The sequence below is a fragment of the Peromyscus maniculatus genome, chromosome 18 (genome assembly GCF_049852395.1).
Source record: "Peromyscus maniculatus bairdii isolate BWxNUB_F1_BW_parent chromosome 18, HU_Pman_BW_mat_3.1, whole genome shotgun sequence".
In the NCBI taxonomy this organism is placed as follows: domain Eukaryota; kingdom Metazoa; phylum Chordata; class Mammalia; order Rodentia; family Cricetidae; genus Peromyscus; species Peromyscus maniculatus.
Genome location: NC_134869.1, coordinates 45,256,494 through 45,284,377, shown reverse-complemented (window position 1 = coordinate 45,284,377; position 27,884 = coordinate 45,256,494). Strand labels below are relative to the sequence as shown.

Sequence of the window (27,884 nt, the reverse complement as noted above, 5' to 3'; positions counted from 1 at the left end):
TTATTAGACATGATAATGTGCAGAGGATTGAAGCTTCTGATTGGTTCTTAAGAGATTTGTATTCCAGTGAAGATATACATGCAAATAAAGTATAAAACCAGATCTTAAAACTAGGTTTTTATATGCTGTTAACTATTAAACATTGCTTAAGTGACAGGCAGAAGAATTATGGAGAAGTACAGAATGTTAAGTAGGCAACTCTGTTGTAGATTCAGACTTGCCTTTTCAGCAGGGGACATTGACAGCATTACAAAGAGCCCAATTATTTGGAGACTAGTAAGGATAATAAGAATGATGATGATGATGAAGATGATGATGATGGTGATGGGTATTTAGAGGAGAAGAAGATGGGATATGTTGCTGGTAGAGAATAAAGAACTAAGCAAAATTTCCAGGTTCTACTTGGGCTAATTCTTGGATAGGAAAGTTGTTTGTCAAACTCAAGCATGTAAGAAAGTCTGGCTTTAATGGAAAAAGCGGTACATTACGTTTTGTAAATGGAAAGTTGAAGCATTGGATGGAAGTGTCCTGAAGATGACTGAAATAACAGAAGTAAATATGAACAGTGTTGGGGGAGTTCATGCTGTATATCTAATTTTAGTTATTTAATCGCTTGAGAGAGTGAGGTTATTGAGTAAAACAAACAGAAAAGAACAGAGAACCAAGGCCGGTGCTGCAGAATCCTTTGTCGGTTAAGGAGTAGCAGGGGGACCAGAAACCCCTGACATAAGTGACTGAGGAGGGGAGCAGGAAGACGAGAGCCTGGGCATCAGGAGTGAGGTGCACTCTGGCCCTTTGCCGTTATTTCTCACACTCTGCCACGCCTTTCACCCTTATTCAGTGTCCACACTTGCAGTTGTGAAAATCCCTACTTGTGTATTTACAAACACCCATTCCCAAAAATATTGGCAGGTAGTTCATGTAGCAGCTTACATTTCTTGAATATGTGATAGATGAACATAAAACACTATTGCTTAATTTGTAAAAAAACCATAAAGCATTGATATAGATTGCATCATTCTCTTGTGCATTTCCTTTTGGCCACCGTATTTTACCTCCTGTGACTAGTTTTGCACAGATAAATTTTGTACATGCATGATCTAACATTTCCCCACCAAATGCTATTTAATTATAAAAACACAATTTCTTAATACTTCCCATTTGCATTGATGAGTAAAAAGTAATATTGCATCATAAACTTTTTTTTTCTGGTTGTATCAGTTCATTTTTTTTCTTGTTCTGCTTCTCAGTCATCATTTCTCATAATAGGAGACAAATGACTTTACTGTGTGCACTCAGAAATAGATGCTGGAGGTCTTTGCAGATGATACTTTTAAACAGAGGTTGGTAGGGACGTAAATCAGAGATTTGACAAGACATCAAAAAGTCAAGTTGTTAAGTCATGTACAGTTGTATAGGATACTTCAGATATGCTTTAAATGTTCTGTTTACATAAGGTATTGATTTGTCTTTGCAGGTCTAAGTCTTCTCTGCGCTCTTCAGTTTTTATTTTAAAAGCCTTTATAGCAGTTTTAATTTTTGTCTATTAATCTTACTTCTAGAGTCTAATTTTTCAAATGAGATTAAGTTTATATATTGAGATGTATAGACATATAATCAGTGTATATAGCCTCACAGTTTTAGGACATGAAGAATAAACCACCTAGGTCACAAAATTCCTAATTTGTTCTTTTCTATTTCTCAAATTCCTTTAGTGGTGTACAGCCAAAATGTATTCCTAAACCAAGTAATACAGCTTGTGTGTTTAAAAATTGTATGTAAATTAAATATTTCTGTATGAGATTTTATTTTCAGGGTTAGTTACACTTGTTTAACATTTCTTTATTTATCTAGTGATACACAATAAGTTTTCAACTTATCTTACTCCATTGTACAAATGAATCAAAACACATGGCTCAGCTTTATTATTGATGGAAATTCATTTTTCTCCCGCTGTGTTGTTATTAACATTTGTGATCCTATTTCCAACATACACACACTGCATGAATAATTTCCATAGTTAATATATAGATTAGGAATAGATTCAGTCTTCTGAGGTTTTGTATATTTTCCAGTTCAATAGACCACACCAGGCATTTTTCTATGGTAGTTTTATCAGTTCATTTTCCTACAGGCATTGAAGAAGTCCTGTTCATTTATATTCTAACATAAGATATCATCAAACATTTCTACAATTGAACACTTTATTAATTCCTGCATGGTAAGATTTCATACACAGCCCATAAGAACTGGCTGGACTCATATGCACATTGGCCAGCTATACCTATTTGCATTTGGAAAGTTGCAATTCTTCATTTTCCTCTTTTTATTTTGTGATTTTTGTTTTTGGTTCCCAGGCATTACGTTTTTGAAGTTCCACACAATATATTTTGATCATGGTTTCTCCTCCCACATCTCTTCCCAAATCCTACCCACCTCCCCACGCATCAAACTCCGTGCTTTCTTTTTCTCCTGTTTTGGAAATGAAACAGGCAAATTTAAAAAATTTAAATTTAAGAATTGAAATAATACTGCAAAAAAAATCATAACACACACACACAATCCCCAAAATAAAAAAAAAATGGAAACCATAATACATGCAAAGGACTGGCAAGATTTAAAAAAATGGCCAATCAAAGCAATACGAAACAAAAAGAAAAAATCTTCAAAACATTACTGAGTTCATGTTTTGCTTCCTATCTTCTGCTGGGCTTAGAGTCTAGCATGTTCTATATGCCCTGAACACAAACCCTCGGTCAATCACACACTGTAAAAGTCCTCTCTTATCCTCTGCCATTCTTATACTTGCAACGAAGCTTTTGATAAAGGGAGTCTTAACATTAAAGCCGTCAAGTTTTCACATTTTTAACTACTTTTTTTTAACTACTTATTTTTAATGTCCCACTCACAAACTATCTCCCTGAATGAAGACCACGATGGTATTCTACTGCAGTGCCATTTAAATCTCCTGGATGCATTTTTTTGCCCTCCTCACATTTAGGGTTACACACTTTAGCAGTGTGAAGTAAGCTTTGATATTGTTTGTCCACAAGAACAACTTCTCAACTGCACCGTGACTGTTTACTGTTGTTTTAAAGCACTTGATATTCACATAGTCACTTGTATTTGTTAATCAAGTGCCAATCACTACACTACACTGCAAGCCCTCAAGACCATTTATTGATATACTGCAGGGCAGTCAGCTTTGTCATATGTCACATGTCATACCACAGGGTTTCTAATTGAGTCATCTGTGGTCGTCCTTGGCTCATAGCAACCATACACCACTAAATGACACTAAACATAGAAAACAGATTCCACGCACTCTCTAATTCATAATAGGTATTTCTTTAATTCTTACACTATTTTGTATTATTGGATATGTCTCTGAGTTATGAAGGATAGACTTGGCTGTTACCATGTAACAGATAGCAGGAAGAAAGCTTAAGACACTAAACGAACTGGGTATTTGTGTTGTTGCTGTGACAAAAATATCTGAAGAGGCAATTAAAGAAGGAAATTTATTTTGACTTTTTTTTTTTTCCTTTTTTTAAATTTTTATTTTATAATTAATTTAATTTTGCATATCAGCCACGGATTCCCCTGTCCTCCCTCATCCCACCCCCCAGTCTTCCCCCCCAATCCACACCCCATTCCCACCTCCTCCAAAGCAAGGTCTCCCCTGGGGAGTCAGCCCAGCCTGGTAGATTCAGCTGAGGCAGATCCAGTTCCCTCCTCCCTACACCAAGGCTAAGCAAAATGTCTCAGCATAGGCCCTAGGTTCCAAAATGGTAGCTCATGCACCAAGGACAGGTCCTGGTCCCATTGCCTGGGGTCCTCCTAAATAGTTCAAGCTAATCAACTGTCTCACTTATCCAGAGGGCCTGATCCAGATGGGGGCTCCTCAGCTATTGATTCATAGTTCATGTGCTTCCACTAGTTTGGCTATTTGTCCCTGTGCTTTTTCCAATCATACTTATTCAATATAGTACTTGAAGTTCTAGCCAGAGAAACAATGACATTATTTTGACTTTTAGTTGTGGGTATAATCCTTAATGGAGGAGATGTCAGGATTGGGGGAGTTTGAGGCAGCTGATCATGCTGGGTCTTCAATAAGAAAGCAGTGATGAATGTGAGTGCTTGCTTCACCAAGTTTTTCCCCTTTTCATTTACTCTAGAAGTTAGGATAGGTCTACATACTTCATTTACCCTAATCTAAGTAACCCTCAGGCACACCCTTAGGTCAAGCTCCTGGATGACTCTAAATCCTGTCAGGTCCACAGTCAACATTAAACCTCAGAGTTCTTACTCCTTGTCAACTAGACTTGCAAATATATCACTTTTAAGGCATAATCTTTCACCACTTACAATGCAAATGCATACCCAGAGGCTTGTCCCCATGGTGACTCCAGTTCCCATCAAACTGACAATGTTATTCATCACACTAAGTCTACTTACTTAAAATATTCTATCAAAATATGATTCTACAGCTAGAGCGTAGACTTTCTATACTTTATTACATTATTTTGTTTAGTTTAATTAAAAATATAGAGATAAACCACATTTTGTAAATGATTTACTCTTACATAATTTTAACAGTCTCCTCTAATTGATAATTGAGAATATAAACACTATAATTTCCTAGTATTTAAACCATATCATCTGTCAGTCTGTCATGATTTTTATTGTCTAATGGAAAATCAAAAGGGACACCCTTGATGAATTTGAATTTTGTAAAATGACTCTAGTTGCTAATTTTTTACCAAAATTAAATTAACTTAATCATTATGAAATATATATAGCTAGAGTTTTTATGAATCCGTGACTCATGGGAATTAGAGTTCAGAAAATGTGAATTTGAGGAGTAGAACATTAAGAAGGAAGCGTTAGAAAAGTTAGTATGAGTGTTCTGTTACACTTACTCTGAAAATGTACATCATCTTTCTAATGCAGTTGACTGACACCAACTGACAGCTTTATGAATATTTCTACTGAAAAGTGTGATTCAACTGGAAGTTTTTGAATTAGGAAAACCAAATTTTCAAAGTAATTTCTTATATTGCATCAAATTTTCATGGAGTTATTCTTTTATTATGTGAAATAAATAAATCTGAACTCCTGAGTGTCAACCTGGGGCACTTTATAAATGTCTGGTAATATCTAGCATGATATTCAAGGTTCTCTAAATGGATTTTTATAGCTTGGGTACTGCTAATATATATGTATTTCTCAATGAAAATTCTTCAACAAAAACTTCTGTGAGATTATAATAAATCTCAACAACAGACATCTATTGAATTGGGTTCTGTAGACACAATATCCCTATTTCTAAACTCTGACAAAATTTAAATTGGTACTACATGTAATAGTGCATCTTTTCTGAATCACATCAATATACTCATTTTCAAGATGTAATACATGGTTTTACTGAGGAATAAAATTTTTTGAGGAAACCTAATAGACCAAAAGAATTTTATAAAAATATTATGAAACAGTCTTATAGTTTATATAGAAAATACTGCTTATTTTACTTAAAATATTTAAGTAGAGTTAATAACAACACCACTTGTATTTCAATATTTTCATGTAATTAACTTCTTAATATAGTAAAGATAAACTTTACTGTTCAAAAAAATTGTTTCTGAGGGAAGATAAATCACATATTAAGATTCTTGATTTATATCATGCATCAGTAAGAAATTAGTCCAATTAAAAAACATTAGACTGAAACAATTTGTATGAAATAATTTGCTATTATTACACAGTAAGAGTAAGTGTGAAATGATTGATTTAAATAATATTCTAGGAATGAACACCATATTGCCAAGAAAATACTGCTAGGAATTACCCATCACATTCAAACAGATGGATACATTTCAATGCTCCAATATTAAAATGATTAATACATTTGTATAGAACTATATTTCATCATATAGCATTTATAAATTTCTATTTATTTAATTACAATCACATAATTTTTCTCTTCTCCTTTTCCTCCCCCTCATCTCTCCCATGCTCTCCTATTACATCTCAAATTTATGGCCTCTTTTTCTTTAGTATTGTTACATGTGTGTGTGAATAATTATATAAATATAATCTATTAAGTCTGTTTACTGTTGCTTGTATGTATATTTTTGTGCCTGACCACTTGGTAGTAGATAACTATTTAGGGGCTCATCCCTGGGGAAGATTAAAACTCCTTCTCTCAGCAGTCCCTATTTGCCTGTGGCTCTTTATCTAGGGACCCCACGAAATTTCCTCTCTCCATATTGACATGTGTACTACTGTTGTCTTTGGCCAGGTCTTGTTGAAGCAGCCATATTGTTCAGATTCCATGGTTGTAGCTTCCCAGTCACATCTAGAAGACACATGGCGGCAGACTTCCTGAGCCTCTTACAGTCTTCCTGCCCCCTCTTCCGTTTCCTATGTCTTAGGCAAGGGGGTTGTGTTACAGATGTTTCAGTGGGGGGCTGAGCACCTCACAATCAGCTGTGCTCTCTATTTCAACCAGGAGTGGCTATCTGCAATGTTCTCTGTCTGCTGTAAAAAGATCAAAGATGAAGGGTGAGAGTTAGACTTATCTGTGAATATGAAGACGAGTATTTAGAGTACATTTAGCAATGCCATAAAAGGATACAGGTACTATGAAGAAGGAAATGGAATAAAAACAGAGGAGGAGTTAATTAGGTAGGGGAGGCAGGATGATACAGATATAGAGGGAAAGAGGAAGAATAAATAACACTAAGGCTATTTGAAATATCTGTAGCAAAATATGTTATCCTACATTGTCCTAAAATTACACACACACACACACACACACACACACACACACACACACACACGATTCTTTAAAAAAAAAATCAAAGTGGATGTTAGCAGATGTGGAAGAGTTTCAAGTTTGTTAATCATCTGAGGAAGAGGTGACATATTTTGTGGACAAAACAGAGGGGTCTATTTGAAAAGTGAAAGGAAAATCAGTGGGGCAATTAGAATAATTCAGAAAAGGTTCCCAAAGACCATACACCTTTGGTATCAAATGGGCTGAAATGAATCTAGATCTAGGATTAGTAAGATATAGTCTGCAGAAATGTAGCCAGAGAAGGTGGTGTGGGTAATTAAATTAGGAGGTGGTTTTCAGACACCAGAAAAAGGCTGTGGTCTGGCAATCATTTAATGAAATATTTCCTTTATCTTAACTTCAAAGGAAAACACTTACACATTCCAGTAAGAACACCAGTTGAGAAACTGCTTATTATTACATCCCAGTCTCTTATATCACTTAGTAAAATTACATAATTTGAGTGAGCCTAGCACCTCTTTCTTAAGGACCCTTGCTATCTGCCCGCCATCCATAATGTAAAACAATTGCTCCAGGGAAGGCTCATATGGAAATTCTAGAATAAGATCAAGAGCCATAGGTAGCTCTAGACAGGGAAGCCAGTGTGTGCTTGTTTGGTCGGGGAGTCAACCTGTGGCTTCCGTCTATGAAAAGTCAAGTAGAAGCAAAAGGACATGAAAATGCAAGAAAAAAATGAGCATATTGGTGAGGAAATCTAAATTACTAAAGAGCAAATGTAGTCTGTGAAGGAAGAGAATAAAGGATGGTGTGCATCTAAGTCTAAAAATAGTGAGTCTCACTTAATGCATTTGCTGGTATGAAAACTATGGAGTGAGGGCTGAGAAAGGTGTGGGAACAAGACCTAGATGTACTAACTTGGAGAAAGAGTCTATGTCTCCAAGGAGACTCTGAAGGTAATACCACAGGAAGTCACCCAGATACATGAACAGGATAGACCCCAGTGAGGGGTTTGAACCCAGTACTAGATATGATCATCAAAGGAACCAGTACAGAGAAAATCGGCTTCATTGCTGAATTGTCATTACTGAGTATTTATCTCATCAGCAATCTCTGACAAAGACACACAGATATTAAACCTACAGTCCCCAGCTTCTAGGGCAGAAATTTCTAGGCTAATATTCGGAGTCTCATGTTCCCCCTTTATCTACAAATTCATTTTAATATTTGCTGCTTTTTTTTTCCAGAAGGCACTGCCTACCGCCCTCCTCGTTTTATCTCACTTCTTACTGTCGGATTCCTGTTTTGTGAATCATCCAGCTCTTCAGATGGTTTGTACTTTGACAAGGGTCCTGTTACTCATGCCTTCTCATTGCCTTATACACATTGCCTTCTCCGTTGAAACCCATAAACCAGTCATTTACAGACTAACCGTGAGGGACTCCTCTGAACAAGAGCATCTCAGACTAGCTCCTCCTGAAAATGTAGGGGTGGTCTACATGGAACTGAAATTGTCCCCTTGTGAGGACCATAGCTGATGGTGGGATAACTCTCCCAGCCTGGGCACTACTGTGGTGGGAGGGATTTATAAATGGATGCTTAATTTCCAGTGCTATGGCATGAACCTCCAAGCAAGAGGCATACCTGCACAGTGTGAAGTAGATGAAGTAAACAGAGAAAATTAGTTGGGGATTTATGAAGTAGACTTCATTACACAGAGCCATTCACACAAATCTCATAAAACTTTGAAAATTTGAGTTTTATCTTCCCTATCAATGATGAAAATAACCCCAGGGGCTCATTAAGCTGAATGTGGCATGGAGGAATGCCTTCTTAACAGGGTAATTAAAGCGTTGTTCTCATGTAGTCAAGAGATAACACCCCACCAGCCTACTTGCACAGTAAAGGAAGGAATCAATTTGATCCCTTTTTGTACATCTGGGAGGGATGTGTGTGTTAGAAGGATGAATCTCTTTTGGGTTTTAATAATAATATTTTTGTTTATTCATGGTACATTTTACACATTTATACAATGTACATTAATCTCAGTTTCCCCTCGTGCCCGTAACCCTAACACTTTTCTGTTCTTTTCTGTTCTGGCCTTTCTTCAAAATGCTCTTGGTCACGGTATTTCATCATAGCAACAATAACCTTAACTAAGATACCTTCCAATTTAATGTTTTCTAGTTTCTTCTGTAATTTTTGTTATTTATAACAAAATTTATATATATATATATATATATATATATATATATATATATATATATCAAATATCTCTTGAGTCCGATTAGTGTTTCCCATATGTACATGGGTGTGGGACTATCCACTAGTATATAAACAATCTATCAGTGGTGCTGTCCTCAAAAGAGAGTGTTTTAAACCCAACCAAAATGCCTTGATTGGGGAGATTCTAGGTCCTGAGCAATGTGGGATGGCACCTGTGGTTATTATGATAAATAAATCATTTTTGTTAGTGGTGGAGAAATGTTCCATTTTTTCTGATTTGGAATTTTTTTACTACCTCATGCCCTTTTTATATCTCTAAGCTCGAGGAAAGGTTGTCAACGTCTACAGTGCTCAAGCAACTGTAGCCGGGCCAAGTAAACAAGTCATGTTGACCAGCCAGTGAGACCATAAAGTTAGAGAGACTGGTAGTGGCGGGGGAAACATAGTCATGAGATAGAGAGATGACCAGCAGGAACCTGGGCATTGTCAAGTTACTGCCACAGTGAACAAAGCGTCCGCAATGAACAGACGGTTACGCAGACGTTCTCAAGCACAGCTGGAGAAAACAGAGTTGTTGTGTGATTTCTGAGGTTACTGAGGAAAGCAAACTCAGGCTCTGCCCGGAAACAAGGGAAGGAGTGACTCTCTGAAAACACTTCTGTGAGGAGCCTTAGGGTTATACTATTGGGGAATAATTAAAAGTCGTATGCTACGACCATCTCAAACAGACTGCATCCTAAAGGAACGTCTTATGTAAAAATGGAGGGGACATTTCAGACAATACAAAACCAATGAGCAACAACCAACATAAATAATCAGGTCCAGTTATTCTTGCCATTCATTTTTATCTCATGCCTCCTGTGCCAGCCCTCAACTCCTGCCTGGTGTGTGTATATGCACCTTACATTACTTTGGGAAAAAAAATCAAAATTATCTGGAAAACTTAACCTATTATTTCTTTTCTCATTTAGTCACTTTAAAACTAACAGTTATAAAAAAAAAGTATGTATTTCACAACCATATAATCAGACTCAAAATTTTTCCCTACAATGTCGCTCTCACAAGGACCATAGGCAGAATTGAAAAACACAAAGAGAATAGCATGCTCTTGACTCTTAGGGTTCTGGTGCTATTAGTAAGTTAATATTTACCTTTCATCTCTCCAGTCTCTGCATGGGTTAAAGCATATTCATTTCATTCTTTGCCTGAAAATGGAGCTTGTATCCAACCTGGAAAAGCCTAAGACACTCCATCACAAAAGGATCTCACATTCCGTTTTCAGAGACTCACAGACATGCCTTTATTCCTGGGTTAGTGCCAATCTTACTGTGAAATAGTCCCGATCCTGCTTTACCTTTTACCAGCCTCAGGCTTTATCAGATGGAAGGAGTTTGGATGCTGAGATCCTGGGGGGAAATTAACAGATGGATGAGTATTTCACCCAGCTTCTTTTCCTCCTGCTGCTCTTCCCTGTGTCTTTTTCATTGCTTTTGCTATTTAAGTCTTTCAAGAGCTGAGTGGTGGTACCTGTAAACCCAGCACTTGTGAGGTGGAGGCAGAAAAAACAGGAGTTGAAGCCAGCTTGGACTACATGAGACATTGTCTGTCTCTACACACACACACACACACACACACACACACACACACACACACACACACACACACACACACATAGCTGAGCAAAAATCTTTTTTTTTAGTTTTTTGAGACAGGGTAGAAAATCTTATACACTAATGTTTCTTTAAGATCATTCTGGCAAATTTAGGAAGGTGAATTGATATTAATAATTGCAATGTCTCTTGCTTTGCATATAAATTTTAAACTTCCAGTTATCTCTAGGTGCAACACCCAATTTTAAGTGAACCATGTACCAATGTGTCTCATTGGGCATTGTTGAAGATATTTTTAGAAAGTTATTTTACTTTAGAATTCTCAGATAGTGGAAGAGAACATTCCTCACAGAATACCTCAGGACACACAACCTTATGCCCAATAATGCAGCCTGTTTACACAGTTTAAACTCTCTAATTATTTTCAGAACTTTACCTACTATGATCCCATGTGCTTTATATTTTTGATTCATTGATCATAGTATATCTAATAGATTGCAAATTTTCAATTAAAATTATCTGTTTTCATTTAAATAAATTAAGTTTTGTGAGTTAATAAATCTATATTTTAACAAATTTCTTCCAACTAATGATTTATAAACTTCTTACATTCTGGAACATTATCATTAGGCCTGTGTTGAATGGTCTTATTTCTTTCTTGTGTATCTTTACTTATTAAGCATTTTTTGATAGTTCCCGGAGAGATAAGAGCAAACATCTATACATCCCAGATGCTACACTGATAATAGGGCAAAAATTATTCCACCAAATTCAACTAAGAAAGCTAATGAGTTTTGGGGTTACTTACAAAAGTATGAATGAGGGTTATGTATATAAACACAGATGACTCAAAAGCAGCTGCATCACAGAAAATCCTACACTGCCTAGATGACAACACCCAAAAGCTGTATCACTGCACTCGTCACAACTGGAGTAATCTGGACAAGTCAGAATCCTCTCTCTCCAGCAGTCCTTACTGTTCCTATAACCTTGTTGAGGGTCCTTGTGAATTCTTTAAGTTTTAGGGACTTTGTGAGCCTTCTGAGTTGTGTGTTTCTTTGTTTTAATGAGCCATTGTCCAGCATAGAACCTTTTAATTTGAAGAAAACTGTTATAAGGTTGCTTTATGATAATAGAAATATATTGTGGACATGCTGCTCTTTGGGACCAGCACAAGTTTCAAATTTTCTCTCTCCTGAAATAGCTTGGTGTATTCAGAATTAATGTTCACAAGACCATCATCAAATCTACTATATGTGCTGGCATATGTTTAATTTGCTTTGACATTTATTAGGCTGCTCAAGGCTTTCTCTTGAAACACTCATTCCTAAAGGTTTCTTCAGGACGCAAGGCACAAAGCCAAAGCATGTGTGTGAGGTCTTTGCACCAATGTGGGACTGTAGAATCACTTTTTTGTGTTTTTTCTTTGGCCCTGCCCTCTTCCTAAGCATACATGGGTAATTTAGAGCAAACATGAATTGTGATTGAACTATATCAAGTTAGAAGCAACTTCATCTATTGAGTTTCCCCTTAAATAAACTGCTATTACCCATTTTCTCAAATATTTTTAATTAAAAATTTGAGATAATATAATGACATTATTTCCCCCTTCCCTTTCCTCCTTCCAAACCCTCCCATATTTCCTTGCTTTCTTTCAAATCCATGACCTCTTTTTCTTTACTTGTTTCGTGGTGGTGGTGGTGGTGGTGGTGGTGGTGGTGGTGGTGGTGGTGGTGGTGGTGGTGGTGGTATGTATTCAAAAATATGTAAATGCAACCTGCAGGGTTTATATAATATTATTTACATGTGTATGTTTTTAGGGCTGACCATGTAGTATAGTATTAGGTTGTGGGGAAGACTGTTTCTCTCACTCTCAGCATTCCTTAGCTGCCTGTGGTTCTTTGTGTAGGGTTTAGGCTATATGGTCTCTTCCCTGTCCATTTTGGCATGTCTACTGTTGTTGTCCTTGTTCAGCTCATGTTTAGGCAGCTATGTTGGTGAGACATCATGGGTGTGTGGCTTCCGACATTTCTAGGAGACATAACCTCATAGCAAACATCCTGTTCCTCTGGCTCTCTCAGTCTGTCAATCCCTGCTCCACAAATATCTCTGACCCATCTTAAACAGGTTTCAAACCCAAGTCTTTGTGTTAAGTTCTTAGATGTGAGAAGCAGAACCAAGTTATTCTGTTTATTAGGTAGGAAGGGAACATATTAAAAGGGCATTAGACAGCTTCAGTAGAGACCGGGAACCAGGACTGTCTGTACAGAAAGGAATATGGCATGTTCTTTTAAATCTTTATCTTCCTGCATCTGAGTGAACTTTGATTGTTGTCACAATCAATGTTTTGCAGAGAAAGTGCAAGGTTCTGCATGGAAAGGAAGTTACTACCGCTCACCCCAAATTATAAAGTATGGAATTTCCCAAATAGTAATGAAGTTCAGTGGCAGATTTCTAGACTGATAATGTCCTCTATTCAACTTTAAGCATGTGAAATTATTTTCTGCAACTAGTTTAGGAACCATGATGGTTGATTTTCTATGTTAACTTGACTAGACTTGGGATGCTCAGACAGGTGTTGAAACATTATTTCTAAGCATGTCTGAGTGTGTCCTAGAAAGGGTCAGCATTTGAGTGACTACACCCCATGATAAAGGATGACCTTCATTAGTAAAGATAGGCATCTTCTCATCCATAGCAGAGAAGAAAAAGGTAAATTCTCTTTCTTTCTGAGCTTGAGCAACTATCTTTGCTTGTCGCCAGAACTCTGGGCTGACACAGTATGACTCTTCTCCCACACAGTTTTTTGACTCATCCTGCCTTGCAGATGGCATACTGTGGTATTCCATGTCTCCTGTAATTGACTGAGCCAACTTCCAGAATAAATTTACTCTGGTATCCTATGGCTTCTACCTCTCTAGTGAAGCCTGACTAATGCAGAGCCTTTCCTTTATATTAGAGCTATAAATCCATGTTGTTGATTCCATAACATTATCCAATCATACTAAGTTGGAGAAGTAAAAGGACTTGTCAATCTGAACTTTTTAAATGAATAAATGAAGACAACAAAACAATGTCAATTTGAAAATGGCAAACACCTCCTGTCAGTATCTTTAGGGACATTTGTTGTTATATTCTAGAATCTGTTAAAGTTTTGTAGGGTAAAGATTTTTAATATGTGACAGCATAATATTTAATCATGATTATTCAAAGTAGAATCAATACATTTCAGTATGAACAAACCAAAATTTCCTAATAAAACATATGTTTTCAAACTCTCCTTCTAGTCTACTGATATATGGTATAGGATAGGCCTCAAGAATATGAACTTTTAGAAATATGGGTGATTTTGCACATGATAATATCTGCACATTAAATACTAATTATCTACTTGCTTAACATCTTTTAGCAAATTTCTTTCCTAAATTGCTGCTATGATTAAAATCAGATGTCTTTGTAACAGATGTACTTTTACATTGAAAATAATCAAATGGCAAAATTGGACCTATTTATTTAAATCTTTTTAACATTCAATCAAATTTAGTTTTTAAGTAGGCAGTAATTCCTTCAGTTGGTTCAGAATCAAATTATTCTTGCTTCTACACTTGTTTACATCCTTCTAAAATCACTTTTATTAGGTTATCATGTGCTATTGTTTCTGAATAGATAACTTTATTGCCTTTGTTTTTTTTTTTTTTCCACAGAGGCTAGCAAACCTTATGCTATCCTGAATCTTGCTTCTGTTGCTTAAAAAAACGCATCTTTAGGGGGGCTAGAGAAATGGCTCAGTAGTTCAGAGTACTTACTACTGATGTAGAGGGTTCAGTTCCCAGCAGTCACATGACAACTGAACCCTTCAGTTCAAGGGCATCTGGTGATGTCTATGGTTTCTGAATGCACGTGGTACACCTACATATACTCAGAAACACACACATATCACAACATAAATAGATATTACCAAATATTACATATCTATGGATATATGTATATATATTCAGAAGTCAGAGAGATGGTTCAAAGGTTCAGAGTGCTGTCTGCTCTTCCAGAGGATCTGGGTTTTATTCCCAGCATCTGCATTGTAGCTCATAACCATCTGTAACTCTAGTTCCAGGGGATCTGAAGTCTTCTTCTGGCCTCTGTGGGCACCAAGTATGCATGTGGTGCACAGATATATATTCATGAAAATTCCTATACACATAAAATATAATTATGTTTTTTTATATTCATGAAAATTCCTATATACATAAAATAAAATTAAAAATAAATTTTAAAATATGTCTATACATATTAGAGATATAAATGTTACTACTCATTTAGTATTTTTAATTATCCTTTTAGCCTAAAAGGCTTACTGTGGGTTGTTAAGTGAAATTACCCAGTAGATATTTGGTAATATGTCACATTGTAGCATTTTTTTGAACCTTGCTCTTCTGGAAGTCTTGTATAGAATATCAGAACTACCAAAAAAATGGGCAGAGTTCATGGAAGCAGAATGATAGTGAGTACAGAGGAGTAACAGGATAGTACCGGTAGAGACTCCAGTCAGGAAAGGAAAATGTCTTGTGACATCAATTTTTCTCTTTCCAGGAATTTGTTTATTCTTATACTAAATATGAACCTTCAATGGTACCAACTTCTTGCCAGATGCTTTGGCCTAAATATAATACCTTTGAGAAGTCAGGGAGTACCTTGTAATATTTCAACGCACACACTTACAATGTCAATTGATCAGACCGGGATCATAGTTGTATCTGTTATTTCTAACATTTATCATGCCTTGGTGTAGGGAACACTGAACTCTACTAGACACTTGAAAATGCAAGGATGTTGTCAACTACAGATGCTCTGCTATGCCATACAATATTGAACTTATTCCTCATCCCCAATGACTCCCTCGTACCTGACAACCACCCTCTCTTTTCATGTCCCACATCACCTTCCCAGCTTTTGCGAACTGTCATCCTGCTCTTTATAGCTGTACCTGTCAGTTCCAATGAATAAACAAGAGTATGCTCTGCTTGTCTTTCGGATGCTGTCAGATTTCACAACACCCTTTAGTTCCATCCACAGTGTCACAGTGATAGGAGTAAGTCTCTTATTATTCATGGCTGAATCATATTCCATCATGCATGAGTATATTCCTTTTCATTTAGGTGCCCACCTATGAATGGACATCCTGAATAATTCTATATCTCAAATGTTCTGGATCTCTTTGAATAGACACAATATGTGGCTAGCTCTTCAGTACACAGCTTCCATTTCCTTTGGATATACTTGCGGTATGGTTACTGGATCAAAGGACAGTCATGTCCCTACTCATTTTGGAAATTCTACACAATTCTCCACAGCAGCTGTGTATTTCAAATTTTGACAGCAGAAGAAGGGAATGGAATCCATGCTCTTACCAATGTTTGTTCTTGGCGATCTTTTTCATAGTATCCCTTCTAACTTGGGGTTAAGGTGTTATTTCTCATGGTTTTGACTTAGAGTTATTTAATGACTAATGGTCTTGAACACTTTTTCATGAGCCTTTTGGTTATTTGTCTATCTTTTAGAAATATATATTCAGATAATTTGCCCAATTTAATGTTTTTAATCTTTAGCAGAAAGTGTGTGTGTGTGTGTGTGTGTGTACATGCATGTATGTTCTACGGTGTGTATGGATGGTTAAATGACATCATTTGGGAATCAATTATCTTTCCTCTTTGCTGAGAAAGTACCTCTCTGGCTTTTCACGCTCCATACTCTAGGCTAGCTTGCCTGGTGGATTCTGGGTAATTCTATCTTTGTCTCCCATCTCATCATAGAAATGCTGGGATTACAGATGTACACTGCCACATCTGGCCTATTATACTTAGGGTTCAGAGATCAACTCAGGTACTCATTCTTGAATTAAATTGCTTTTGGATGTAATTAGAGGTAGGAACTGCTGTCTTCATTTTTTATGAAACACTATTAAATTACAAAACAAGTGAAAAGAGAAGTTAAGGAAAAATATGAAAGTTCTATTTTAAAAATAAAAGTTTTCAAATGGTATAACTTAAATTACTTACACTACACCAAAATAAACCTTTGAACAGTTTTGCTTTCAGTATATTTGTTTGTTCTGTTCTGGTTCTCTATATAACTACATGTCACAATGTAGATTATGTATAAGCAAAGCCCAGGACCAGGGTGCCAGTCTGGCTGGACTCTGATGAGGTCAGAGCCTTCGTCTTATAGATGATGCCTGCTCACCACATCCTCACATCCTAAACTAGACAAATGATCCCCCTGTGACCTCTTTTTATGAGGGCACTATTCTCATTATTGCAAAGAAGAGCTGATCCATGGAAGCTTACATCCTCACATAAAATGTCACAGCATCTTATGCACCATTGTTTTCCTGTATAATTTATGTCATCAAAAGATTACTTTTAATATCTCATATAATTAAATTCTATGTGCATGGATATATACTAGAGTGTTAAGAAATGACAAAGAAAAATATCTCCTCCAACTTAGTGCAAATAGACATTTTTGGGTATTTTCAGTTTGGGATTGATTGATCCTATGGATGTGGGACCAGCAGATATGGAAGGCTGAAAACATAATTGTATTGATATTAATATTACAAATTTTTTAGTTTTATATTCCCTTTCTGCTTTTAACCTGTGATTTCTCTAGACCATTCCTAGTCTCCTTTGTATATTAGAATATGAAAATGTTTACTCTGATACATGTATACCTGATATAACTATTTTCACTCATTTCATCATCAGATCTTTGGGTATGTTACAAGGTGCTTCTTAAGCCTTCCCCCGAATTCATTTTAATACATATCTTGTCAATTATTTCAAAATTTTGTATGATACACTTTGATCATATTCACTCCCTCCTCCCCTGCTCTTCCCAGACCCAGATCCCCCTCCTTTTCACACACACAAAACTTTGTGTCTTGTTATTTTGTGTCTTAACTCATCGCGAACAATATTCATTGCCCAAATCTTCTGGGATGCTTGGCATTCAGTTGGAGTGTGACCCACTTACCAAGGGATACACTCTTAGGGAAAAATCTGACTTTCTGTCTCCTAATATCTACCAATGTCTAATAGCTCCTAGGGGTGGGACTTCATGCCCACCTCCTCTTCACATCCTTGTCTGGCTTGAAGTTGTCTGTGCAAGTTATCACAATCCCTACATGTCCATAAGTCATCATAGCCATCCATTTCCTCTGGTTCTTATACTTTTTTCTGTTATCTCCTCTACAATGGTCCCTTCGCCTTGAGAGGAAGGGGTATGATAGAGATACCCAATTTAGGTTTGACCACTCAACAGTCTTTTATTCTCTGCACCTTGGCCAGTTGAAGGTCTATGCGTTCATCTCCACATATTACTAATAAAAGCTTTTTTGAGGAGGACTGAGAAATGCGTTAATCTATGGATAAAACAATAGATCATTAGGGGTTAGTTTAATGTTCTATCCATTTAGCAGGATAGTAGTGGGCTCTCTTCTAGAAACTATTACTGATCTCACTATCGGTCCTTGGCCAGATAATGGTGCCAGATGTGGGTTTCATCATGTGAAGTATGAACTTTCATTCTTAAACAAAGTGCTGCAGGAAGAGAATATGGGTGTCCTCTTCGTTTAGATATTATATTTTACTTTCTCTAAAGCTATGTTATCTGATATTCAGCCACTTAGAGTAAAATTACAGAAAATTGAAATTCAATTTCTCAGTCACAGGAGCTGCATTTTAAGTGCCATGCTAAAGTATCATTGACATGTCTCCACATAAAACAGGACACCATATTTGACAAAGTACCAGATAGGTCAGAAATATGGTTGGTTATTTAATTATTTTCTCAGTGTCATTATCTCTGGTGATCTTGAGACCTGATCTTCCCTTTATCCATAACAACATGAAGTATAATCAAAAAGTCACCTTTGAATTTTGACTTTGTAATTTCAGACAGGACAAATTTATTTTTTTAAATACAGCTACTTAAAAGCACAATAATAGTGGTATAATGAAAGTCCTTGGTTACCAGCCTAAGAACAGAACTAGAAAATTGGTAAAGTACACTCCTGTGGATCAGTCTGTGAAAGTGTTTCCAGAATCATTAGGTAGGACCCCATTGGGTAGGGAAGACCTGGACTAGATGAAGGTGGCCCCACCCCAAAGCCTGGAGCCTGGATGGAATAAAAAGTAGAAGAAGGAGACAGAGAGAGGGTGTGGTGGGTAAAATGCTTGCTATGCAAACACCTGGATCTGATTTCCGACAGGTACACACATGACAGCCATGCATAGCAATGAGTGCTTCTAACCACAGTTCTGGGAGGTGTGGCAGAGAGGTGGGGACAGGTGGACACCAATGGACTCTCTAACCAGCTAGTCTAGTCAAAACAGCATGCTCCAAGTTTAGTGAGAGACTCAACCTCACTAAAACTAATAAGAATAATAAAAAAAATATGGTGATGAGAAGGAGGAGGAAGAGGAGAAGAAGAAGAAAGTGACATAGAATGACAGGTGAACCTCTGGTCTCCACATTCTTGGGCCACTGTATCCATGTCCATACACACACACACACACACACACACACACACACACACACGAGAGAGAGAGAGAGAGAGAGAGAGAGAGAGAGAGAGAGTGTGTTCTGTAGAAATTTCCTCCAAATTGGACCAATGTCTCCTGAAGAGGGGAGGGAGGGTCACAAAACTCATGAAGCAAACAAACTGAAGAATCTAGGAAGAATGGAGTTTGCAGGATTCACACGGTCCCTCACCAGGGTTATATGTAGTTGTAACCAACTGTCTTATTAAATAAGAAACACAGAAACAATGTAAAAGAGAAAGCCAAGAGGTCAGAGCTCAGAGCTAAAATCTTACCCTTCCTCCTGCAGTGCTCCTACTTCTCCAAAAGAGAGCTACTTCCTGTGTGTATGTCATTAAATAGTCTTTCTGTTCTGCCTTCTCATTGGTTGTAAACCCAAACACATGACTGCCTCGTCACTGCCTGTAAGTACAGCCCTCCAGGTCTTAAAGGCATATGTCTCCAATGCTGGCTGTATCCCTGAACACACAGACATCTACCTAGCTCTGTCTACCAAGCGCTGGGATTAAAGGCGTGCGCCGCCGCCGCCGCCGCCGCCGCCGCCGCCGCCGCCACCGCCACCACCGCCACCGCCACCACCACCACCACCACCACACTCTTGCTATGGCTCTAATAGCTCTGATTCCCGAGCAACTTTATTTATTAACATACAATTAAATCACATTCCAGTACAAATAAAATACCACCATAGTTATATAAGCAGTCAGCAGTCTCTGCGAAGAGGAAAGTTACCAACTGATCTGCCTGCAACTCACGCAGGAGGCTCCATAGACGCAGCTTTCCTGAGTCGTCTGTCATTCTGGGGCAGACTTTTCATCTACCTGTGCAAGCTAACCCAGCAAATGTTCCTTCTATTGATCACGACCCTCCAGACAACCTTTATTAATGAGTTTGGAAAAACGTTCTGAAATAGTTGTAAACCATCCCCAAAACCAAGTCAATATTGCTCCCAGAGAAAAAGGAACAAGACAATAGAAAATCTCTTGCATCTCAAACATCAGTGTGTCCTTTTTTTATATTGTGGTAGATAATCACAGACTTGATTTTGTGTAAAATTATGACAAATGCATTTTCTAAATATGACTGTGCTGTTTAGAAATTATGTGAGCACAGACATTTATCTTTTTAAAACTCCCATTTACCAGGAAAGACTGTCTGCATAATGGAAACCATCACTCCATAATTTTCCCATGTCTAAAATAGGGATTATTTGTCAAATATTGGAGGAAGTAGGAGTATTTTCTTTTCTGCTCAGTGCTATTATAAATACATACAAAGGCAAAAATATTTCTTTTGCTGTGGCCTAAAATTATAGTTACCTTCTTTAAAACTAGATTTCTTTTCATATAAAACATAGCAATTGTTCATATTTACAGACTAAAATGTGATATAGAGTATATAACAATCATATCAGGGAAATTGTCACTTTTATCACCTTCCACATCTGACATGTCTATTTGTTAGAAACATTTGCAGTCCTCTCTATTAGCTATTTAAAATACTGAATTAGATGATGTCAACCATAGCTGATTTTCCCTATCCAAATGCACTCCTGACTCTGAGCCAACCTCTCTCTACCCCCTTGTTCCGCATGCTTCTAAGGCTCTGATGACCGTTGTTCTATTCTTCACTTTTACATCACTAATATCTCAACCTATTCTGTAGCTCTAGTAGCTCAATAACTGTTCTCTCTCACACAACTGACTTCATATTACCATTCCTTAGCTCTCGATGTGTAGGGTAGCCTTGCTGTATCTTACAGCCCTACTCTTAGCTGATATATATATATATATATATATATATATATATATATATATATCCCAAAAATCTCACCCTCTCCAAATTCAAACTTACTTTTCTTTCTGTTAAAATTTAGCTGTGTTTCCTAAAGTGTTTCACTGATAGCTTAACAGGTGGGGGGCCATTGTATCCAGCTTTTTACATAAGTTTTGTGGATTCCCAATCAAGTTCTCATGCTCATACGGCAAATACTTAATGAACTGAGCCATCCCTGTAGCTCCTGTACAAAGTGTTCAACTATAAAATATTTTGCAACCTTCCTGAGTGTTCTTCTTAAAACAAACATGACAGTACAACCTGTCTTTGCTTGGAACTCTGGAATGAAATTTAAATCCTTCTTAGGGATGACTCAGTTCTATAAATCTTTCATGCATTTTTCTCCATTTGTCACCTAAATCCTCTTCCGTTCATTTTGATCTCTGACTATGCTGATTTTCTCTTTACAAACCTTGTCAATCTTGGTGCCTTTAACTTCTATTATCACTTTATATAGTACATTTCCTGCCAGCATGCAATACTACAGAGTATTATATACTAATTTACGGTTTGAATATTTAAGAACAGTGTGGGGCATGTTCACATAGGAATGGGCCACCTTTTTTTCACTTCTGATGTAATGTAAACAAAAGCTATTCTTTTTACAGTCAGGATTTTTATCCTTACCAAGAATGGCGAACTTCCTCTGAAAACTGTCTATCATACAAAAGAGGGCAAAGTGGATCTTTGTTGTGGAATATTTAACTATGTAAAGATGTGTTACACCTGTTTATGATACAGAAATTTACTTTAACTGTGTAAAGGTGTGCTATACTTGTTTCTGATGCATTTGTTTAATGCTGTAAGGATGTGTGTTTAATTATGTAAAGATGTCTTGCATTTGTTTCACCTTGCCTGCCTAAGGTACCTGATTGGTCTAATAAAAAGCTGAATGGCCAATAAATAGGCAGAAAAGGGATAGATGGAAAGAGAGAATAAATAGGAGAAAAAGGAGGAGGAGGAGGAAGAAGAAGAAAAAAAAGGAAAAAAAGGAGGAGGAGGAGAAAGCAGGGAAAAAGAGAAAGACACACCAAGGGCCAGCCAGGCAGCTGCCAGACAGACAGACATGAAAGAAGCAGGACAAGTAGGACATACAGAAAGAAAAGGTAAAAAGCCCCGAGGCAAAAGGTGGAAAAGAGAAACAGTTTAATTTAAGTGAAAAAGCTAGTCAGAAATGTGCCTAAGTTAGGACAAGCAATCATAACTAATAATATGTCTCCTTGTCATGTTTCAGGAGCTCATTGGTGGCCTAAAAGAAAGGCTGGCACAGATTTTGCATCTCACATTGAAAATAAAACAGATCCCCTGGTATCTTCAGTGTTAAAGAAGTGTAAGGATTGAAGATTGTATTGGTTCAAAACCATGTGGAGAAAAGCTCTAGAACAGTACCAATTCAGAAGAAAGTGACAGGGACAAGGCCCGTAACACCTGGAATATTGAGTGATAAGGCGAGATTAGCTCAGTGAGAAGAAATGGAAAGGGCATCATTCATTCTTCAAAGTATCATCGAGAGATGAGCCCACTAGAGTGAAGTTGAAAAAAGCAGACATACATACGGCATCACTGGAGAGATGGGAAAGGACCCGTGTTCTGAGTCAAGGCCCTGCAGCCCCGAGAAAGCTTTGCTTAGTGGAACTGGAAGCCTGCTGAGCATCTATCTACCTCCCATCCCACAGACGGTCTTTCACAACATCAAGGAGGGGATCCTGACAACCAGGAAGCACCCAGTACTTCCAGAAGGAAGTAGTGTTCAAGCTGGTGGTAAGCACATGTGAATACATAAGCTCTGCATATTTTTACTCCAGGTGAGGGAATAGGTTAATCAATTTCTTCAAATTCTTTTATTCCAATTAAGCAAGAAGTCCCATTTTTATTAGAATAAAAACTAGTTCTTTTTCTTCTTGGCATTGGAATCTACCATTTACAAGTGACACTACTATGCTTGAGTTGTGAAAAAAGAGAATTGCCCAAGTCAAGTGATGACCTGCAGTCGTCTTGATGAGTTTATGCTGAAACTTTACGATGAATTTATGTTGTTATCATCCCATCAAAAGTCAAAGACATATGGAAGAACCAATAAGATATTAAACACATTTGTGATACAACCTGCTACACTCAAAAATCTTCCCTAAAAGACCAGTGGCCTGATCTGCTCTGGATGGTCAGGTAAAGAACATAATCCAAACCACATCTGAAACCACTTTAAGTCTTTTGGTATAATTTTCATTTCAGTTGATATGTGTGAACTTCAGCAGCTAGAACAAGGAATAAAAGTCAGATTTTTTTTTCCCTAAGGAAAACATAGACAATTTCTTAGGGAGAAGATATTGCTAGGCATCGATGCCCACAAAGGGTCTGGCTCAGGGAATAAAACAACTATTTCAGAAGCCCTTCTTCACATTTCCTAAAGCAGTATCCACATTCATACTTTTTGTGAGCTACACCTATGTGGCTACAGGAAGACAAAAGTAACTTGATGTACTGCTGTTTTGCATTTATTTATTCTATGAATAAGGAAGTAGAATCTATAGCAATAAGGAAATGTGCTGGTTTTTTTTTTTGCCTAATCTTCCTTGGTAAATATTAATATTGATATTAGCACTTTCACTCTCCCTTAGTTTATTGGAAGATATGTCAATGGTCTATTTCTTATATGATAAGTAACAGTATGGATATATCTGACCACTGCCATTCACTCTTCAAAGAATCATGTATGTCCATCTTTCATAGATACTAGCTATCTATGGAAGTATCCACAACTTCTGCCAGTCCCCAACTTCTTGACCATTTGACATAATACGTCCATAACCACCCAACCCTGAACAGAAGAGGAAAAAAAAAACTCAGTGTGCTTGAATTTTGCTTTATAAACCTACATTTTTACCACAGCAATATTTAAGTTCTATTAAGGGTGAATTTGTGGTCAAGAGGATGAAAGCTCTGGTCTGGGTTGAGATCTAACATTCTCGCTAAGCAGGGTCAATGAATGACCTGAATTAGGGCACCACCCTTGGGAAGGCAGACTCGCCTTTAAGCCATACTAAAGAGATAGGTAGAATAATTATCCTTTTAATGAGATAATGTATTTTTTTTCTTCCCAGAATTCCTGCCTTCTAGTACGGGCAACACCATGACAAAGGGGTGGTAGTGATGGTATTTGACTTGTTACTGTGTATAGAAAAATATGATGACAAACTGTTCTGGCTGGTAACTACTCTTCCAAATCCAACTGCGATGACCTGCTAGAGCTGCCTTTTGTATTCAAGTCATGAGCTGTCATATTGAAGGACATGAATTGCACATTAGTATTTCTGAACAATACCTAAATATTCTGAGTCCAGCTTGTTCAAATAGACGTCTAATTTGTTCTTGCTTCAACTGATATTCTCATCTTCCAGTTGTAGATGTAACGGTCTTATTAAACAAGAAACACAGAGTCAAATGCAGAATTCAAAGCCCAAGAGGTCAGAGCAGTAGCTAAGAGCTGAGACTTAAAAACATCTTCTTATCCTTCCTGCCACTGCTGTCCTTCCCCTCAGAAAGAGACTTACTTCCTGTATGTCTGTCTTTTTTTTGACTTTTTGTTCTGCCTTCTCATTGGTTGTAAACCCAACCACATGACCTCCTCATCACTGCCTGTCTATACAGACCTCTAGGTCTCTATGGTTGGTATTGAGATTAAAGGCGTGTGTCTCCATGCTGGCTGTATCCTTGAACACACAGAGATCTACCTGTTATGTGATCGGGATTAAAGGTGTGTATCACCACCACCCAGCTTCTGCTATGGCTTGCTATTAGCTCTGACCCCCAGGCAACTTTATTTATTAATATACAAATAAAATCACATTTCAGTACAAATAAAACCACCATATCCAGTGCTTGTTTTTTGTTTCCTAAGAAGTAGAGAAAGGGATATCATAATCTTTTCTCCACAGAAAGGGTTTTCTCACTTAAAAAAAATGCCTCTGAAAGTTGTTATCCATATTTCTTTGATTGTATGAGGATTTTTTTCTGAATTTTATAATGGTAGTATGTGAAAGCTTTTTACTCTTGTTCTTCAGTGTCCAGAGGAAGATATTGCATTCTAGCAAGATTTGGGGCCAGCAAATGAAGAACTAGTAAGTTTTAGGTGAGACTATTAGGACTTACTGGCTACCTGCTCAACACATTTCCTCTCTCAATAATGAACATTGTGTTGAAGGAGGTTATCTTGATAGCTGAACAAAGATAACTCAGAGATGTTTCATAGCCAAGATAAGAAATTGATGAATTAATCAGTAATTTATAATGTGATGTTACGAATTTGAGTGTCCTTGAGGGCACCTGGTGCCAAGCTGGTCAATACAGCTTAGACATGATTGTTTAAAAACTGTTTTACAGTTTCCTGTTACACAGTTTGAATTTACGTAAGTGATAGAATAGAAAATATCCATGCCTTAAACTTCTGCTTGGATTCCATTAAAATGAATATACTATATACATATTTTCATTTTTACACTATGAAAGCAAAGTGCATTTTTATCTGACTATGTTTCAACCTTGAGGATAAAACCACCAATAACTCTACTTCTCCTCTCAAGCAAGATCCTTGTATTTTATAGATGCTAATATGAAAATATCCTAGGAACTCACATGTGCCTTTATAATTATTAGTCCTGTGGAATCAATGCAAGAACATACTCATGTAGCTGAAGTTTTCCTGTGTCCCGCCTGGTCCACAGCCATTCAGACCCAAGTAAACACACAGAGGCTTATATTAATTACAAACCATTCAACCATTAGCTCAGGCCTACCACTGACTAGCTCTTACACTTAAACACAGCACATTTCTATTCATCTATATGCTGCCATGTGTTCCGCGGCTTTAACTGTGTGCCATTACATGCTGCTCCCTGGATGGCAGGCTGATGTCTCCTAACTCTGCTCTTCCTCTTCCCAGAATTCTCCTTGTCTGCTTATCCTGCCTATAATTCCTGCCTGGCTACTGGCCAATCAGCTTTTTATTCATCAACCAATCAGAGCAACACATTCATAGCATACAGAACATTCCATAGCATACTCAGAAGGAGTCTTTTTTTTTAATTAGCTGATCTTAATTACATGCAGTAATTTGATTCATTATGACATTTCCATACCTGTATATATTTTTACTGTATTCATCCCCATTACCCTCTCATCTTCCCATCTCACCCATCCACTTCTCCTTTCTAGCCAGTTCTCCTTCTATTTTTGAACCTTTTTATTTGGATACAGTTAGTTCGCTGCTGTGTGTCTATGAGTACAGTAACAATGTCATGTGGAAGACAGCAGCCTGTAATATTTATCACCTTCTTAGGGTTCTCACATTATTTTTTTTCTCCCATTTCTGATATTACCTGATTCTTGGAGAAATTGACATAGATGCTACATTTATGATTGAACATTCAACCATCATTTATTTGCAGCCCTTTGATCGGTTATGAGTCTCTGCAGTTATTATGACCTACGGCAAAAAGAAGTATCTCTGATCAGGGCTGAGAGTAGCTAAGAGATACCACCCCTCCTCTCCCTAATCATCTCATCCAGCCATGTTCACTTAAACCTATAGGATAAAGAAAAAAAGTCACAGAACAAATTTTCCAGGTGCAATGTGACACATTCATTTGTGTACAAACACTGTCCCTGAAAGGTTTTATGCACGAAGGCAAAGGTTATGCTGTCTAGAGGCTTTATTTACTCTTCACTTTGCTTTTTTCTCTATTTTCAATATGGCAGCAGTTTGGTGATTTTTTTCAAATTATGTGTACACACCCAGAAATGTGAATGACAACATACATATTACAATACCGTGCCCATGTCAGCCCTGCAGCTTGTGAGGTCAGGATACTCGTTCTGATATTTGCAAGTCTTGGAATACTGGTGAGTCTGCATTATTTATCAGATGTGCCTCAGTCTCCATATCTTTAAAATATGGATACCAGTGGTAGGTTGAATCAGCCCACGCATGTCTTGTAGTAAGTACTCAAAATTAGCTCTCATTATCCCCTTTATCTAAGGTATCATACACACAAAACTATATTAAAAAAATAGAGCTATCCTTATAAATTAGAAACTTTGCAGATTAGAAGTATAGCTTAAAACTAAAGGATACTTTCATTTTGGTATTTGCATTCTACAATTGTTTATTATTCAGATGGCATTGATGTAAGATATGCTTGCTGAGGTATTCTTATCAGATGTGAATCGCACTGTCCCTGTGGAATGTGACAACTTGGCTAGTCTACAAAATGTTAGCATGACAATTAATTCGAGTCCAGTTACAAAGTGATGCTTTCTTAAGAGCTGGTTATCTCCTGCAGCGCACATCTTTTGAGTAAAGATGTGTGAATGGTCCTGAAACTCCTGCAATGTGATAATCACAGGGAGTGGACTGGTTCAACATCTTGGTGTTTCGATTTCTTGATAAATCAATCTCCAGACTCGTCTCATTCACGGAGTGAGGCTACTTACCTGTTCAAAGTACATCACTTTTGTCCTCCAGTTTTCATATTGGCTTCCTGTCAGGGTTCCCATTGATTTTAAAGTTTTATCGTGGACGTTTAAAGCACTTAATGGCCTGATACCTTCTTATATTAATGATTTGCTTATCCCCACAGGACAAGAATAAATTTTGAGATCTTCTTCTGCTAGCAGGATGCCAGTCTTAAATGTCACCTTGAGAATTAGAGTGAAAAGGCTTTTTGCTTCCTGTTCATTTATTTTTGAGATCAGATAAGACATCAGAAAGAAAATGGCACATATCTTCTAAAGGTCAGCGGGGCACATAGGGAAATATGATAT

The 27,884-nt window shown here is 37.2% G+C and overlaps 1 long non-coding RNA gene across 1 annotated transcript in view; it reads right to left on the bottom strand.

The window, feature by feature from the left end:
• Window positions 1-24,211: 24,211 nt before the first annotated feature.
• Window positions 24,212-27,884, bottom strand: part of LOC143269191 (uncharacterized) — a 103,258-nt gene continuing 99,585 nt past the window's right edge. The window contains exons 6-7 of the long non-coding RNA XR_013045595.1: window positions 26,441-26,547; window positions 24,212-24,479 (exon numbers count right to left, since the gene is read on the bottom strand). This is a non-coding gene — a long non-coding RNA (uncharacterized LOC143269191). The remainder of the gene's footprint in view (window positions 24,480-26,440; window positions 26,548-27,884) is intronic.